Source organism: Bos javanicus, chromosome 25 (genome assembly GCF_032452875.1).
Source record: "Bos javanicus breed banteng chromosome 25, ARS-OSU_banteng_1.0, whole genome shotgun sequence".
Classification (NCBI taxonomy): domain Eukaryota; kingdom Metazoa; phylum Chordata; class Mammalia; order Artiodactyla; family Bovidae; genus Bos; species Bos javanicus.
Genome location: NC_083892.1, coordinates 40,545,381 through 40,559,350, shown reverse-complemented (window position 1 = coordinate 40,559,350; position 13,970 = coordinate 40,545,381). Strand labels below are relative to the sequence as shown.

Here is a 13,970-nt window from a genome sequence, read left to right as displayed (position 1 = left end):
TGCTTGACATATGTATTACCATGGTTGAAAAACAATAAAAAATAACATATGTCAACTGTTGGAAATATGGGTCAGGCATTTAAGTATAAGGAATCAGTTACTCCATTCTCTGCACACTTACTATATTTTACTTTTTGTAAAACTTCGGACAGCTCACCCCTTCATAAATCAGATGCACTGAGTGTGTGCAGGGCACTTCACAGATGCCACCGGGCTTAACCTTCGCGGGAGCTTGCTAAGATGAGTTTTATTATCCCCATTTTATGATGAGGAAGTTGGATCAGAGTTAAATAACCCGGTGAGACCTCATACCACTAAGATTCCAATGCAACCCTCACCAACTGAGCATCATCTGATCTTAATTAAACCAGCCACGACCACAGCTAACACTTACAAAGCATAGCATCCAATCTAACCAATCAGACTCCTCGCTTCCTGGGCTCCACATCCTATTCCCTCATTTGGCTGGAGCATATCCTCCAATACCTTCCAGGAAAAGGCACACGGCAGTTGCTATAGGCAGATGCTGCCTAAATTCACGTGTGGACTTCCCTGGGGGTCCAGTGGTTATGACTTTGCCTTTCAATGCAGGGGGTTCAAGTTCAAATCCTGCTGAGGAAGCTAAGATCCCAAATGCCTCATGGCCAAAAAAGCCCCCACATAAAACAGAAGCAGTATTGTAATAAATTCAATAAAGACTTTAAAGTGGTCCACATCAAAAAAACAAAACAAAACACCAAAACTTAAAAAAAATGCTCCGGATAGCTAAGACATGGAAGCAACCTAGATGTCCACCAAAAGATGAATGGATAAAGAAGCTGTGGTATATACAGACAATGGAATACTACTCAGCCGTAAACAATGCATCTGAGTCAGTTCTAACCTATCATACGGAGTGAAGTACGTCAGAAAGAGAAAAGTGAACAACGTGTATCAATGCAGATATGGAATCTAGAAAGACGGTACTGATGAATCTATCTGCAGGGCAGCCACGGAGACGCAGCCAAGTGAACAGACCTGTGGACACAGTGAGGGAGGAGAGGGTGGGACGGATGGACAGAATAGCATGGAGACACACACATACCGTGCGTAAAACAGCCAGCCAGCGGGATTTGCTGTATGACACAGGGCGCTTAGGCCTGGGTGCTCTGTGACAGCCTGGAGGGCTGGGAGGCGGGACATACGTATACCTGTGGCTGATTTACGCTGATGTACGGCAGAAACTGAGACAATATTGTAAAGCAATTAGCCTCCAATTAAAAATAAGTAATTTAGAGAACTGGACATGGAACAACAGACTGGTTCCAAATAGGAAAAGGAGTAGGTCAAGGCTGTATATTGTCACCCTGCTTATTTAACTTATATGCAGAGTACATCATGAGAAACACTGGGCTGGAAGAAGCACAAGCTGGAATCAAGATTGCTGGGAGAAATATCAATAACCTCAGATATGCAGATGACACCACCCTTATGGCAGAAAGTGAAGAGGAACTAAAAAGCCTCTTGATGAAAGTGAAAGAGGAGAGTGAAAAGTTGGCTTAAAGCTCAACATTCAGAAAACTAAGATCATGGCATCTGGTCCTCTCACATCATGGCAAATAGATGGGGAAACAGTGGAAACAGTGGCTGACTATGTTTTTGGGCTCCAAAGTCACTGCAGATGGTGACTGCATCCATGAAATTAAAAGATGTTTACTCCTTGTAAGGAAAGTTATGACCAACCTAGATAGCATATTGAAAAGCAGAGACATTGCTTTGCCAACAAAGGTCCATCTAGTCAAGGCTATGGTTTTTCCAGTGGTCATGTATGGAAGTGAGAGTTGGACTATGAAGAAAGCTGAGCGCCAAAGAATTGATGCTTTTGAACTGTGGTGTTGGAGAAGACGCTTGAGAGTCCCTTGGACTGCAAGGAGATCCAACCAGTCCATTCTAAAGGAGATCAGTGCTGGGTTTTCATTGGAAGGACTGATGTTGAAGTTGAAACTCCAATACTTTGGCCATCTGATGCAAAGAGCTGACTCATTTGAAAAGACCCTGATGCTGAGAAAGATTGAAGGCAGAAGGACGACAGAGGATGAGATGGTTGGATGGCATCACTGACTCGATGGACATGAGTTTGAGTAAACTCTGAGAGTTGGTGATGGACAGGGAGGCCTGCTGTGATTGCAGTTCATGGGGTCGCAAAGAGTTGGGCACGACTGAGCGACTGAACTAAACTGAACTGAACTGAAGTTAAAGAGAAAAGTGGTGCATGTGGATGATGTCATTTGATACAGCCACCCTGTGAGGTAGCTACTACCACTGGCCCCAGTTCACAGAAGAGGAAACAGGTTCATGGGGTTCAGCTACCTGGACTGCGTCTGCTTCCCCTTTGTACCCTCCACCACAACCCCACCTCCCTCATTCAGCCCAGGGCCTGATTCTTCAGAGGCGCTCAATATATATCTGTTGGGTGAAAAAATACAAATCAGATCCTGAATAAAATAAACAACGAGGCTGCTACCACATCAGATGTCAAGCCCTTTGGAAAGAGGGACAGACGCCTCTCCCTCTCTGTGAGCCGCCCCAGCGCAAAAGTCTGCAACGAGAAGGGGTCAACAGTCAGCTAGATGAATGTGCCTCTGGTTAATTGATCTGCCTGGATGATTGGAACGAGAGGCTTGAAATGGAAGGTTTAATTATTCCAATGAAACCTCCACTTCATTGAAAGGACTTCTGGCAAAAAAAAGAGGAAAAAAAGGCGGTGGGGAAGATTATTGAGAAGGATAATCTACGGCCTGGGAGAACGGGCTGGAGACTTGGGGACTCACCACACTGTCTGCTGTGTTCGCAGCCTTGAAGTGAAAGCTTAATGGAAAAGCACTAGAAGCAGCCCTTCCTGGGTCTCCTGCCCTGCCAGGCCTTTCATTCCTGCAAAAAAGGGCACCGAGAGAGGCAGCTAGAAAACTCCTCCTCAGGAGTCTTCTCTGGCGTCCCAGTTAACTTTTAACCTCTGTCTGTCTCAGCTCGTTCAACTGAAATATTGGGATGATAATACTTCCCATGAATTAACATGTGTACAGCAATCAGGAGAGCTTCGCTGGTACATATTGTGAAAGCAGCAATTATCATTTTAAATTCACAGTGGAGTGGCAGACACTGCCAGCAGCCAACCCAATATCCATTCTCTCTCTCTTTTTTTTAATAATAAATAGCCCTTCAGTACATGTGTGTGTGATATATAGGCTTCCCTGATGGCTGGCAGGTGAAGAATCCACCCACAACGCTGGAGACACAGGAGACACAAGTCCAATCCCTGGGTCAGGAAGATCCCCCGGAGGAGGAAATGACAACCCATTCCAGTATTCTTGCCTGAAAAATTCCACGGACAGAGGAGCCTGGCAGGTTACAAAGCCTGGTGTCGCAAAGACATGACTGAGTGACTGATGTACACAGACACACACACACACACACACACACACGGTTGTGCCGGGTTTTGGCTGTGGCACGTGGGATCCAGTTCCCTGACCAGGGATCGAACCTGGGCCCCCTGCCATTGAGAGCATGGAGTCTTAGCCACTGGACCACCTGGAAGTCTCTCCATTCTCTCTCTTATTAACAGAGCCCCGGTTTTGTTTGGAGCATTACTGTGCCCACCTTTAAAAAACTGCATTTCTAGCCTCTGTTGCAGCTGGAATTGTGGGTGTGTGACACAGGTCTGGCCAATGAGCTGCACGTGGAAGTTTCCAGATGACACATCTGGAAGGGTCTGGAGAGGGGGCAGAGTCAGGTGAGGAGCACTTTTCTCTCGCCCCTGTCTTCCTGCCTGGATGCAGGTGCAACGCAAGGAAGCAGAGCAGCAGTCTCGTGAGCGTGAAGGTCACGCTCGAACATGGCCGCCCAGGACGCTGAAAGGACTCTGGGTCCAGGCTAACCTTTGAGTTCTTTGTTCATGAGACGAATAAAATTCCTGGCACGTATAAAACTCTGATTTTGTTTCTATTAAAACTTGCAGTCAGCAATTGTTGCAGGCAACAATCGTCCTAGCAGATACAAATAACAAACAAGACCCAAGCCTTTTGAGAAAATCACATAGCTTCCAGCCAGCCACAGACTTGTAAGTCTTACAGTCTGAGCAAGTTCTTTATCTATTTGTTCCTGCTCCTTTTTTCCCCCTAAATACAAAACCAGAGTAAGCACGAAATCAACAAGGACTAAGTACTGCCCGTGTACAAAGGCCTGCAGAGGACAGAAACAGCGTGACTCGGAGGGAGACCTCCTAGGAGATGGAGCACAGCCTGGGAGGCAGTAAGCAACACCCCACCGCTGTGGCGCACAGGCAGGACGACTGATCTATCCCACTCTTGGGTCCTGCCTCAAGTCCTGAGCCGTGCCCTCATCTTTCAGCCGGTCTCTGCTCACGTCTCCAGGTTCCGTCGCCTCCGCTGGAGTCCATCTCTTCTCTTTACTCCACATTAGTTCATATGCAACACCCCCCACCTCGAGTTATAGCCAGACTTCTCAGCCGTCACCCCAGGCTCATCCTGCCCCGCAGCCCAGGGCGCTGCCCACCACCAGCCGGCCCTCTGGCACTGTTTCCACCGGACGCTCATCGGGGTTCTCTACCCAGGTGACCCGGGCAAGGGGCTCACGGCCTCTACAGAACGAGAAGGTCTCAGCTTGACAGCTTTGGGGACAGTGGGGAGCATCTGTGGGTAGCCAGGATTTGGGGGTGGTGGGGGGACGCGGCAAGCACGGCCTCCGCCCCGCAGGCCCCGCCTCACACCCAGACTTCTGCAGTGGCGTCTGACTGGCAGCCAGCAGGGCAGAGCACTTGGGAAGGGCGCACGCCTCCTGCATGACCAGTGGGTACGCTCTGCCCTCGCCGCCCGCCCGCTCTCATTTTTCTCCCACCGCTGCAGAGAAGCTTTTGTGAAAAGCGCAATTAGGGATGACAGATTTAAATTGTTCTGAAATGTGTATCAATTCATCACATTGGCTCTTTATGAGCATTCGCCCTGTCTGGATTCCAGAGCTTTGCACACACGGCACAGTGAGAGCTCTGAGGGTCTCCGTGAGCCGCAGCGGGACACCCCTCTGCCAAACCCTAACGGCAGCATGCGGTCGGTCCCCTCTCTCACTCCCGGGAGGCGCGGTCTTGCTCAGGGGCGGCCCCGACGGTGACGGAACAGTGTTCCCTCCTGCGGGCGCCTTCCGGGCCTGGTCAGCAAGCCCGCCTCGGCCATGGGGGGCTGTCAAGTCATGGAAACTACAGGCTGGTTCCAATTCTGGAGCCCTCTGTGAGACCCCGAGCGTCATCTAAGCTAAATTCTAGCACAAGAGAGGGGGGGGAACCACGAGCTCCTGTCCGGCCTAGGGTTTCGGGGAGGCCTTCTGGAAGGGACAGAACCGGACCCGGGGCAGGCCCAGTCCTCAACGCAAGCTCTGACCCGCAGAGGCCTGCTGCCGCGAGTCTCCCGGGCGGGCGGATGAGTGCGCAATGAGCCCAGAGGCCCCGAGAACCTTCTAAGCAAAAACACTAGGTCCTTGCCTTTCGCAGGAAAGGTCACCAGCATCGTCAAGCCAGAGCCCCACTCGGAGAGCAGGCAAGAATGAGAATCGGAAGATTCTGTGGGAGCCACGTGCAGACGTGAATCTTCCCCTTTCTCTTCTGCTCGCCTCGCCTGGCTGCACGGGAATCCCACGGGAGCCCGGGACAAGGTGACAAGAGGGGGCCAGGCGGGGCCCGAGGCCTCTGGACACCTGCGGCGGGGAGCGGGGTAAGGTCTGCAGAGTTTGGTAATGAGAATACGTCAGCGTCGACCTGCGGAGCCCTAGTCACTCAGCCAGCCAGTCACCCATCCATCCATCTAGTGGATTCAACAGCATTAAGAGCCTGGGACGACGGAAGACCAAGAAAAGAGACTCTGAGAAGGTTCAGGAGAAAGGAGACAAGGACAAGTGAGGATCAGACACGAGCGACACATTTAGGGAGGTTCAGAGCACAGCAAAGGAGGCGGAGACAGAAACTTGAAGGAACGAAGGTAAGAAAACCTTGCAGATTCGTCGGAAGGAGGGGTGACAGAAAGGTGGGAGCAGAGGCTGCTGAAGGAGGAGGAGGAGGAGGAGGAGGGGCCTGGACCGCAGCTGGCCGGCCCTCGTCACAGAGCCGAGCTTCAGCTGAGAAGGCACGCCAGCCAGGCACGGGCCGGGGGGCTGCAGGTCGCCGAGCTGCTCAGACCGAGCTATCTCCAGGGCCCAGAGCCGCATCCTCTGAGGCCTCGGTGGGCGGGCTGCACGCAGAGCGAGCGCGGGTCTCTCCTGCTGCGTTTTATCAGACACCCTGAACACCTACTTAGGATCGATGCGGCGATCAATTTAAAATGCATTTCTGGTTGTGGGGCCGGCTATTTCTTGAAATGTCATGGGGGACAGGTAAAGGCAGTAACACCCCTAAACACGTTTCCATGTGTTTGAAAATAAGCCTGCCAAAGGCTTCAATCAACCAGGTTAGTATCCAGAAAAACGCACACGTCAGGTTTTCCTATACGGGCGTAGGGCGGTGGTGTCGGGAGTGGTGGTGGGGTGTTTTTGCCTCCAGCTCTCTTAAATCCCCCATCATCACCCAGGGAGAGCACCCACCGCTGAAATCAGGGAGGACGGCCCGGCTGCGGCAGGGAGGCCGGCGGGAGGCTCGAGGCTCTGGTTTTCCCCAGCTGCACTGGGCTCCCAGCAGCTGTTTCTAGAGAGGCCTCCAGGGCTGGTCGAAAATGCTGGTGCAGGAAGCAGCAGGCCAGGCTTTCATGTAGACCTCATGAACACCCCGAGGTGTGCGAGGCTTGAGGTCAGAACTGTACTTTCTCAGACCTCAGTCCCCTGGGCAGATTTCCGGGCAGCAGAGGAAAGCAAAGTGGGAGGAGGGTTGAGGGCTGGGAGAGAGTGACTCCTTCCACTTTGGGCTCAGGAAGCTGGGGGGCTGGGGTTCCATGGGCAGGGCCCCCACAAAGAGGTGGCTCCTGCTCTCCAGAGCTTAAAATACATCGTGCTTGAGGGTAGAAAGTGTCACGGACCTCCTCCTCCCAAAGATAGAGGCTGTGGGGCGAAGGCTTGCAGGAATTTTACTCGAGTCGAACAAAAGGAGAGTCAAGCCAAGTAATCCTAGCCCCAAGAGACAACACCAGCAACTTCTGCTTCCCTATGTTCCAAAGCCGGGTCCCCAGCTCCAGGGTCTAATAATGCCTGATGAACTGAGGTGGAGCTGATGTAATAACAACAAAGAAAAAAACACACAATAAGTGAAATGTACTTGAACCACCCTCCCCTCCCGGGTCTATGGGAAAACTGTCTTCCACAAATCCGGTCCCTGCCAGAAAGCTTGGAGACTGCTATTCCAGAGGAGAGGATATCGTCCTGGATTCTGCCATTTTCCACTGTGTGGCCTCAGGCACATTGCTTAACGTCTCTGAGCCCCATTTACTGTTCTGTAAAGCTGGACACAGGGCTTCCCGGGTGACTCAGTGTAAAGAACCCGCCTGCCGATGCAGGAGATGCAGGTTCCATCCCTGGGTCAGGACGATCCCCTGGAGAAGGAAACGGCAACCCACTCCAGTACTCTTGCCTGGGAAATCCCATGGACAGGAGCCTGGGGGGCTACAGTCCTTGGGGTCACAAAAGAGTCAGACATGACTGAGTGACTAAACAACAACAAAATTGGACACAGCAGCTACGTCTTAGGGTTGCTGCAATGCACATGGAAGGCATTATTATTATTATTATCTTCAGCTTCACTGGGCAGCACGCGGGATCTTAGCTCCCGGATCAGGCATGGAACCTGCACCCCCTGCATCTGAAGAGCAGTCTTAACCACTGGACTGCCAGGGAAGTCCCACATACGAGGCACTTAATCTCACTAGTCCACACCTTCAGAAGTCTTCAGCAGACTCCAGGTGGAGAGCCACCTCTACCCTGGCGTCCTGAATAATGACCTCCACACCAGACAGATTTTAGAGGAAACTTTAAAGACCTGTCCTCAGCCCTGCCATCTGGGTTTCTGATTTGCTTGCTCATGCCCGGTGGTGTGAGCTCCTGCGTGCCACGTCGCTTACAGCCCTCTGGGCAGGGCCATCTCCTGCTTTTCCTGTGTGCCCCCCGAGGGCTAGCAAGGATCTTTCACAAATAGGCGTTTAATATTAATCGAGTGGTCGATTTCTGATGGATACGCGCTGGCTCTCTGCTTATCCTTTCCTCCTTCCAGTGGAAAAGACCTTTCCCTCGCGGGGGTGGGGAGCTTCGCACATGACAGCCGCCTGACGGGCTCACACGGGTTTCGCTGGGCCTGCAGTTCAGATCTAAGCGCCAATCCATCTTCTAGTCCCAATCAGTCGTGGACTGGAAGTCTAGAATATACCTCCCTCCAGCTTCTGACTCTGGGGGCAGAGCCGTCTTGTCACAAACCATGAAAATGCAGAAAAGCCACAGGTCCCCCATCCTGCCCTGAGAACCCTTCAGCGGCCTCCACTCTCCCCAGCTCCTCGCATCAGCGTGACGGCAACCCCCGCTTTTTTGCAACGGGCTGCTTCCCTGGGGCCCTCCCGGAGTCTGAAGGACACGCTGCATTTTCAAGGACACCCCACTCTAGTCAGTGGGGCGGGGACTCCCCTGGTGGTCCAGTGGCTAAGACTCCACGCTCCCAATGCAGGCCGCCCGGGTTCGATCCCTGGTCAGGGAACCAGATCCCACATGCCACAGCTAAGCGTTCGCAGGCCCTGCCACTCTCAATAAATAAACACTAAGAACAAACAAAAGCAGAGCCCAAGTCAGCCACTGGGGCGCTGGGGTTCCATTGCTGGAATCCTAACACTTTGAGAATGGACAACCCACCACGGGCCGGCATTTGGCAGCGGGGGGGGGGGGGTGTCAGCCCAACATGTCACATTCTCAGCGTGGCAGGTAACAGGAGGTTTGCGGAGACCTCCCCCCGGCTGACCCTCAGAAGGCACGTTGCTGGGCCAGCTGCGTGACAAATGCTGAGCCGCAGCGGAGACACCCAGGGGGTCGGAGGTGGCATCCAGATCCCAGGAGGGCGCAGAATGACTCAGTAACAAAACCCACAGCGAACAGCGAGGGTGGAGCAGGCAGGTCTAAGAAGAGACCGCTGTCGGGCGCAGAGCGGGGGACTCTGTCCTCCGTGAGTCCCGTGTGGTGGATCAGTACGTAATTTAGTCAACTCCAGACCCACTCCAAGAACGGAATTATCAAGGTACCAGCTCTGGAAAACCACAGGACACAGGAGCGAGTTTTAGTTTTTAACTGTGCAGGAAAAACAAGAGACGCGCCTCACTCTTCAGAGCGTCTGAACAGGACTGAGTTAAGCCAAGAACTGCAACCACCACCACCTCCCAATCCTGGGACCAACGACCGAGCTTGGGGTGGCTCCCGCTGCTGGATCTGTCCAAGTTCCCCTTCCTCCCTGGGTCTCGTGGCAGCAACCCTATTTACCGGACACATTTTTAGAAGAATATAGTGTGCGCGTTGCCACCATTATTATAACAAGGGCACTTCCATATGAGGGAAGTGAAATTCAAACCAGGTTTTCTATCCCGAGATGTTCTGCCAAAGAGATGGCGTTGAGTAAGTTAGTTACAATGCGTTCATGGAACATCCACCATGTTGGGAGTGAAATAGGCTTGTGTGTTCCATTAAGCATCAGGCTCTCGAGAGGGAGAGATGCTTAGAAAGGGTCTCTCGACTCCGAATGAACCCCCAAATAAACAGCTCTCTCATGGAACGGGGCCCCGCTCCCTGCCTCCCACCTCCCTGCCGCCTCATTTCAATTAGCTTTCTGTTATTCCAGCTTCCTTTTCCTTTGGATCATCGAGGCTGGCTGTCATTGATTGCTAGAACATCAGGAGCAGAGTCAAACGGCAGACTTCTCCCACCTGGCCCTCAAAGGGTGGCACGGAGTTGTCACGGCCATGGGACAGAACTGCCCTGGGAGTGGGCAGGGCCACGTGCCACATTCCCGTGTCTCCCACTTCCTTCTCCAGTCCTGGCAGCCTCAAACCCCCACCACCAGTGACCCTTCAAAGGAAGACATCTTATACACACAATGGAATACTATTCAGCTGTAAAAAGAAACAAAGGACCGATCCATGCCACAACACGGACAAAAACGTCGAACACATCGAACTGAGCAAAGAAACCACACTCCAAAGGCCACACGCTGTTAGGCAGTCGGTACAGAGTGCTGAACAGCGGCGGTGCACACAGACAGAAAGCAGGTTGGCGGCGGCCAGGGGCTGGGGCGGGGGCAGGAGGGGGTGGCCGCTGATGGGCACAGGGCTTTACCCGGGAGTGACGAGAACGGTTGGAACTAGAAGAAGTGGCAGCGGCCAGACGCTGCAGGACTGGTCACATTAAAACGGTGGGCTTCGTGATGCCCACGTCACCTCGAATCAAAGCAAATCAACGAAAACAGCGACAGTTTCTCGAGCACACGTGAGGTACCAGGTTGACAACCAAGATTAACCGGAACCCATTAACAGCCCTGCCGAAGGCATCACCGATTCTGATGAAGAGATAAGGGAGCTGAGGCGGGGGTGGGGGGACACCCGGGTGGGCAGGGGTGTCAGACAGCCACGTGCTCTGCTCCCCTGGCGTTTCAGCCCTCAGGCTCTGGAAGCCTGGGGATCGGAGGAGCAGACGATGAGAACCTCTGTGTCCAGGAAACGGAGAGAGAGGCAGAGGGAGGCGGGTGAGGGTATGAAGAAGAGATGGGGACAGAGAAAAGGGAACAGGAACTCGGAGCTTTATTTAGTAGCCGCAGGTGCGGGGTGAGAACAGGACAGAGAAACGAAGCAAGACGGCCGTCAAGGGAGGAGAGTGGGTGGCAGGGGCGCCGGGCCGCGGGGAGGGCTGGGGGGCACGCCGGCCTGGCCGGGATGCATGCCTGGCTCCCGACCCGGCCTCCCGGTCATCACACGCCTGCTCTGAAACCTCCCGAGACCGTGGGCACCTGGCACCCGGACCTGAGTGATTTCCTGTAATCCGGCTCACCTGTTTTAAAGCCACCCGCCAGCTCGAAACATACAAACGCCGAAGACTCACATTTTCCACGTCAGGGGAGTCGGGAAGACAAGGTCGCAAAACACCTCCAAACACGCGGACTTTCCTCCCCAGCAGCTGAAGCCCGCCTCTCAAGGGACTGCCATGTCAAGGTGTCTCTGATTGAATTTGGCAGGGCTGGAGGCTGGAGGGCGTTTCTTTTTCACTTTCTCTGCCACCAGGTACCGGCAAATATGAGCCTGTGTTTTTTTTTTTCTGACGTTTCATCCTTCCCACACAGTCATGCTAGAAATAACTTGACCAAGTGTTTGAAAGGAACAGTGATGGGAATTCGGGAATCTTGACGTTCAGAGATCATCTCCAGCTTCTCACCATGTAAGTGAAAGCTTGTGAATCAGGTGCAAACCAGAAAGATTTTTTCTTTGCCTGTGCCACATGACATAGTCAACAATAATTAAGGCAGCCATCAAATCTGCACCCAGACACTGTACATGGGTATGGACTTGAGAGACAAGTTTTTGTTTTAAATTAATTTATTCGCTGGGGCTTCCCAGGCAGCACTAGTGGTAAAGAACCTGCCTGCCAATGCAGGAAATGTAAGACATGGGTTCGATCCCTGGGTTGAGAAGGTCCCTGGAAGAGGGCACAGCAACCCATTCCAGCATTCTTGCCTAGAGAATCCCATGGACAGAAGAGCTTTGCGGGCTACAGTCCAAAAGGTCGCAAAGAGTCGGACACGACTGAAGCGACTTAGCATGCATGCACACGAATCACTATTTATTTTTGGCCGGGTGTTGGCTGGGTTTTCGTTGCTGTGCATGGGCTTTGTCTAGTTGCAGCTAGCGGGGGCTACTCTGCAGTTGCATTCGGGCTTCTCACTGCGGAGGCTTCCCCTGCTGGAGGGCATGGGCTCCTAGGGTGCGTGGGCTTCAGCAGCTGTGGCTCGTGGGCTTGGCTGCCCTGCAGCACGTGAAACTTCCTGGACCGGGGACTGAACTTGTGTTCCCAGCACTGGCAAGTGGATTCTTAACCACTGGGCCACCAAGGAAATCCCCAGGGACGAGTCCCATCAGCAGAGCACGGCTGCCTCTGTGATCGCTGAACGAGCCCAGCCTTGCAAGCCGGCTGGGCTTCATCCGACAGGCGGTGACATTTCTGCATCTCAGGACGTAATCTGCTGTGTGGCGGACACATCCTTCTTTCGCATTTGAAAGGACACCTCCACGATCCAGCTGACTCCCTCAAACCAGTGGGACCCCTAAAAGTAGATTCCAATCTCTAATAAGCCAAAGACCCCCAGGGGCTGCTGCAAAGCTTTCTTCCACTCCCCCAGGACTCAGCGGATTCCTGAAGCTCTGCGTGAGGAAATGGGGAACCTTCTGAGATACATCCGGGAAGTTCCGTGAGGGCGACACCCCCCAGGGGCCCAGTCCCCCGGCTTCCCTGGGACGCCATTCACCGCACATCACGCCCTTCCTCCCCAGATTCTGGATCAAAGGTCTCCCACCAGCTCAGCTCTGCAGTCTCCCTCTCTCATTCCATTTTGCTTGCGGGCAGGCGCTGGACCCCGGTGAGCGGTTGGCCAACGTTTAGCAACAGGCTGGCTTCTCTGCACACGGAATCTTCACACACCTCAGAGGAACTGATTGAAAGGTGCTCCCCGGGGAGGGCGGGAACCCCAGGGAGGGCAAGGCGGTGGGGCTGTGAGCCGCAGATAAAGGCGAGGCCCCAGCTTCTGGGGACAGATGTTTGCACATTTCCTCTCCACCAGCTGGGCTGCAGGCATCTCCCTCCTTCAATAGGAGCACACGCCAGGCACCCAGCCCCATGCCTTGGCCCTCCGCACGGTGCTCCCTCGGAAGAAGAGGTTTAAAAAAAAAAAAAAACGAACACCAGCACGTAAAAATGAGAGCGTTCTGGTCCCAATTGATCATCAGGCATTTATTCAAAGCCTTCCCTGGGCTCTAGTCCACGCTCTGTGCAATCAAAGCTACAGCCTAAAACAGCAGCCCGGCACCTGTTGTCGAGTCTCCTATATTGTTTAGGAAATTAAGATGAAGCCGTGCAAGCTCACGGTTCAGACGGATTGGTGAGGGGGTTAGGGGCTCCATAGTGGCCCCTGCCTGCTCCAAAGGATGCTCCCTGACCGAGGATGTGGGCTCATGAGCTGGGCGCACACCCATCGGAGTAAGAGGACCGGCCGGTTGGAAATATACTCACGGGTTTGCAAACCAGCTCAGCCCCAGGTGTGGCCGGCGGGGGTGTCTCTCCGTGGTCCTCTCCAATTCCCTCTCCTCTAGCGCAGTGACTGCCAGGCCCCCAGGAAATGCTGAGGCTGCAGAGAGCACTGCACCCTGCCCCCCCCCGGAAGCCCGCACTCAACAACCCCTCAGAGGCTGCCTCTATTTTTAGCAGGGGCAGAGGTGGGGGCTGGGGGGCTGCCACACTTCCCTTTTTATTTTTGTTCTGAGCAGCGGCTGTGGGTGACTTTCCGCAGAGGGGGAGGCTGGGAGAGGAGGAGACTGAGGCTCCTGGGGTGGGCAGGGCACTGCGGAGCAAGAGGGCTGTGTCTGCCATGGGGGGGCGGCGGGGATGGGGGACAGGAGGGGAGGGGAAGGGGCAGCAGCTCAGCCCATCCTTCCTGGGGCCCCTGCAGCTGTACGGACCTCACCCAGGAGGCCACGGTCCTGACTGTCAGCTGCGTGGAGGCGGGAGGCTGGCTGATGGGAAGCGTGGGGCCCAGAACCTTCCTTCCCGGATGGACGATGCTTCCGGGGGCCCCATGCGGGGCTGCCCAGAGCCAAGCGCCCCACTACGCTTTCTTCTCCTCCCAACATCCTCCTTGGACGCTGACTCAGCTCCTCTGACCATGGTGCCCACCTCTCTCTGCCCAGTCCCGCTGGACTGCCCCCTGAGGGCTGCAGTGG

At 53.9% G+C, this 13,970-nt stretch overlaps 1 protein-coding gene across 7 annotated transcripts in view; it reads right to left on the bottom strand.

Annotated features, from left to right (window-relative positions):
* Nucleotides 1–13,970, bottom strand: part of CARD11 (caspase recruitment domain family member 11) — a 107,218-nt gene that overhangs the window by 44,926 nt on the left and 48,322 nt on the right. The window contains exons 1-2 of one of the 7 annotated variants that reach the window (XM_061402299.1): nucleotides 13,264–13,377; nucleotides 11,086–12,301 (exon numbers count right to left, since the gene is read on the bottom strand). The exons of 3 other annotated variants lie outside the window; for them this stretch is intronic. The gene's annotated coding sequence lies outside the window, so the exon portion shown is untranslated. Of the gene's footprint in view, nucleotides 1–2,810; nucleotides 2,905–11,085; nucleotides 13,241–13,263; nucleotides 13,378–13,970 lie in introns of those variants that run through there. 3 more of the 7 variants (XM_061402297.1, XM_061402295.1, XM_061402298.1) reach the window with 3 other exon arrangements.